This window comes from Melozone crissalis, unplaced genomic scaffold, assembly GCF_028551555.1.
Source record: "Melozone crissalis strain CALT ecotype California unplaced genomic scaffold, PUWL_Pcris_2 ptg000083l_1, whole genome shotgun sequence".
Taxonomy (NCBI): domain Eukaryota; kingdom Metazoa; phylum Chordata; class Aves; order Passeriformes; family Passerellidae; genus Melozone; species Melozone crissalis.
In genome coordinates, this window is record NW_026535860.1 from 2,230,401 (window position 1) to 2,234,895 (window position 4,495).

General features: G+C 36.7%; 1 long non-coding RNA gene across 1 annotated transcript; it reads left to right on the forward strand.

Moving 5' to 3' along the window:
* Positions 1-3,044: 3,044 nt before the first annotated feature.
* On the forward strand, positions 3,045-4,004 carry LOC128946692 (uncharacterized). The gene is made up of 3 exons (XR_008483986.1): positions 3,045-3,139; positions 3,663-3,757; positions 3,894-4,004. It is a non-coding gene; the product is annotated as an uncharacterized LOC128946692 (long non-coding RNA).
* Positions 4,005-4,495: the final 491 nt, after the last annotated feature.

Sequence of the window (4,495 nt, forward strand, 5' to 3'; positions counted from 1 at the left end):
TAGAGCTGCTGCTTCGAGGCATCTGTGTAATCTGCTCAAGGGCACCTGCACTCGCTTCACAGAGAAGACCAGCAAATGTAAATGCTTTTTTAGTTTTTATTTATCAGATAAAGGTACTTCTAGCTTGTCTGAATTCACAAACAGAAGCAAGAAGAAGAAATTTCTCGTGCTGTTCAGAAAAGTTCTCCAGTTGAGATCGACTGGATGTGGCTCTCAGAATGAGAAGTGAATTTTAAGTGGCTCACAAAATTGGAAGTGAAGCCCCAGGTCTAACAGATTTGTGGTTTGTAATGCTGAATGCAGAGGGCTTTTGAAGGCAGTGAGATTGTTTGCTGCAAGGTTGCCAGCCTGGGAGCTCTTTGGGTGCCCAAACAGTGCTCCAGGTTTGAGGCAGTGCCCACAGCCCTGACTGGCACTGGAGCCACTGCAGGGCAGGGCAGGGCTCCCCAAGGCTGCTCAGCCCATTGAAGCTTTGCAGTCCCAGCCACACTCTGGGAATGTATTCAGACATGAGAAGTGACACTTCATGCCTGGTTTTAGGCAGTAGAATCTACTCTGAATTCCCAGCACTCTGTAACAAATTCCCAGAGCTGACCTTTCCTGTTTTCAGCCATCACACATTTGTGGGGAAAAAAGGTCTGAACCCCAAGGTATAATGAGTAACTGGAATTCTTCTCATGAAACTGAACAAGCCAAGACAGTTGGATAACTTAATGAAGTTTAAATTCTTGAGGTTTTAAAATATGTTATTGATTGGGAATTTTGCTTTATATGCAATTTAGAATTGTTATTATAATCATTATAATTTTACTAACTTGATCCTGGATACTTAAGGAGTGTCTATCTCTTTTTAGCCTTAATTCTAGACATCCTTGTATATAGATGTACTGTTCTTTTTTGATAGCTGTTTCTTTTACTGTTCTCTTTTTTATTGTTTTCTTAGGAAAAAATAGTATCAATTACAAAAGTGAAAGGAAAGAAGGAAAATATGGACATGGAGTGTTGCAATTTTATAATGACAGTTCAGATGCTCTATCAGCATCTGCTGATAGGAAGAAATTAAGTGCTAAACCCTAGATTACAGTTTATAAATACTAACAGTTTTGATACATTATTATTCAACAGCATTAATACTATAATAATTAATATGGTCGCATAAACTGATCCAGAATTACACTTTTCACAGAAAAAAAATATCTTGGGAAGGAAATTTAAAAGTTGAGCTTGCTTAATGTTTCAATGAAATACACATTTTCCCTAGATTCTGTAACTTTTGGCACCATGTTTCATAATGACTTATTTAGTAAGAATGGAGCTGATAATTCCTTTGTTAATTCATTATGCTGATTAAAAATTATGACTTGGGCAGCTGGCATTCTTGTCCAAAAGAAAACCTTTCTTATATGTTCTTGCTTTGATAGATGAACAGGAAAAGGAAGCAACAATACAATTGTATGAGGAACTTCACAGCAACGTAGAAGTAAGTGAGCAAGCTTGATGAAAGGAATGCGAGTTATGTGAGCTGAGCTGAGTTCCATGTTTATGGTGGGATACTGTTTGTGTCCATCATGTGTGGGTGTCATGTCATGTGTGATGCATGAAGTTGGGTTTTCAATCCCTTTTCAAGAGTGATTTTTGCGTTCTATAAAGCACATTAAATGGAGAAGGTGCCAGCAGTGTGTGGGATGTAGATCCCTGTGATCTGGGTGATGTGTGCTTAGTGCTGGGTCACTGCCACAGCTTCTGGCTTCTTTCTGGGCTCTGTTTCACCTCCCTGCTGGTTCCTCAGAATGGCTGAGGTGGGCAGCAGCCCCTGGAGAAGTTCCAGGGTTTCCAGTATTGAACTTCAAATATTAAATTTTGTTTTTAGAGAATGACGGTGGCATTTGAAGAGCTTTGTGTGCAAGCAGAGAACGACAGATTGGAAATGAGTTTCAAATGTGAGAATTCTGTTTATTGAGTTTATGCAGCTGGCTCATTTTTGTACTTCATAGCTTGTGTTACACATGAAGTGTCAGGGCAGCCAGATGTGAAGTGCTGGAATGGTGAGCAGCTCACACTGAGACACTGGGACCCTTCTTTTATTCATGCTGACTTTGGTCACTGCCTGGCCCCTTCTGTTGCTGTTCCACTGGGCCAAAGCTGGAACTTTATTTCTCAAACAGTCACTCAAAATTGAAGTTTTGTCTGTGAAGAACAGTCTAGAGATCAGTACTTACTTCCCATAGTTTGTTTATTTAAATGATAATGCACGAGTGTATAGCTACAGAAACTTTAGCTAAATGCTCTCTCTCTCTATGTATAGCCTGCTATGTTCCTGTTTCATTCTCACATGCTCTCTTCTGTTTGTATTTTCATTATAAAATCAAACATTGCCTCAGCAATTACTCTTGGGAAACAAATGGTACAGCTGTACAATTCCAGGCAACCTTAAACTGGAAGTTGTATTGAGCTTGGAGTTTATTTCAGCTAGAATGTTAACTATGGATGTTACTGTATCTCCAAAGTAAAAGAAGAAGCAGAAAAAGTGGAAAAATTTGAAAAAGAATGCAGACTGGAAGTCAGTCAAAAGGAAAAGCAGATTTGCTCATTTTGCCATCTAAGATGTAGAGCTTTATTTGGGACTAATGGGGCAATGCAAGAGCCAAGAAGTGTTTCTGGGTATTAGTAAAAAAGACAAAATAACATCTGAAGCTGCATTTAAGTCAAATTCTTTTAAGTTTAGTGGTGTTTCAGTCTCTTTAGTCTACTGGAATTTATGGTTTGATTTTGAATTGGAGAACTTTTTTGTTTAGAGTAATGTGACTTGATCAATATTTGGCTAAGATTATATCTAGCCAAATATTATCTATCTATCTATCTATCTATCTATCTATCTATCTAATCTTATCTATCTATCTAATCTAATCTAATCTATCTAATCTAACTTGAATGACAGCAAAATGTCTGCTTATCATACCTGGGTACAAATGAAAATTAATATCTGTCCCTTCTCCAGACTTCATGATGATATTTCTTGCATTTTTCTAGATTTCAGCTCTTACCATACAGAGAGATGAAAAAGATGATGTCATAAAAGACATCAAGGCTCAGCTGCAGACGTCACAAAATAAGATTGCTGACTTAATGGAAGCAAAATGTAAGAATGTTCTGCCTGCTGTGTTTAAATGTAATTGTTTATAGAATTGAAATGTAATTGTTTATGAATCTTTATTTATTATATGTAATTGTTTATAGAAGCATAGGAAACAGGGCCATGATAGTCTTATTCTGTTGCTGGTTGGCAGCAGAATTTTGGGGCCTTGAGGGCCTTATTTTTGTTTGGAACAGGAGCTGCTCATGTGGGAGCAGGACTGGCAGGGCAGTTTTAAGGGTGAGTCAAGCAGTGAGAGCTTTTGAAAATTACAAGGGAAAAATATGTTGCTTCAGTTTTGCAAATTTACAGTCAGGCAGATGTCACTGAGGAAACTTACTTTTCAGGACTTGATTGCCAATACTTTTAAGCCATCCATATTCAAATTTTATATATTATTTTATAGTATATGATGTCAGTACCATTAGTCTTTGTTACATTCTTTAAATGTATGTAATTTTCCATTTTTAGCAGCATTTTTTAGTAAATAATCCTATTTTTAAAAATATAAACATCTTTTTTTGCTTAGTACATAATGAAGAAATGTTAAAGGAATCCCAGGGCAGTAAAGAACATTTGAGGGCAGAGCTGGAAGAGGCTAAAATTTCATTGCAAAAGGCAGAGGTACCCCTTGCTTATAGTTTTACAGTAGAAATAGACTAGATGAGTATTTGCATAAGTAATTATGGATACTTTAGACATGAAACAGCTGTAGATCTTTGTTGCAAAACATGTTTAGAAATGATATCATGTCTTGAAGGTTACTCAGAAGAACTTGGAAACTGAATTCCAGACTACAGTGAAAACATTAATTCAGGTCACTGGAGAAAAGGAAGAGCAGGAGGAAGAATGTAAAAAAATGAAGGCTTTGCTTGCAGCCCTGACAGAGGAGTTTGAGACTTCTGTTGCCAATTTGAAAAGCTTGCTGCAAGAAGAACAAAATAGGTAAATTAATGAGTTTAAATTCCAAGAGTGATCTTACAGGTTGCAGTCTATGACGAAATCAATAACAATTGGAAATGAAGCTGAAATTTTTTTCACGCAGTGGTCTAAATGCAGAGAATTTAATGTATTTTTTTTGTTTGTGATAGTTGATACTGTATAAAAAGTAATCTTTTGCCCCCTCCAACTTTCATAATTCTGTCTTTAAGAAATACAGATTTCTGTAGGTATATATTTGTTTACTTTTATGTCTACTGTTCTGAGGTTTTAAAAGTGAAATTTGATGTGTGTTGCAGGCAGATCTATCACCTGCCTGTTGAAAGATAAATGTTCTTAAAGTGCTTGTGCTAAGACTTTGTCTTATTGTCCTGTAAGTTTCAAATGCAGTGCTTTGTACCCTACATTTGGGATTTTTCATTT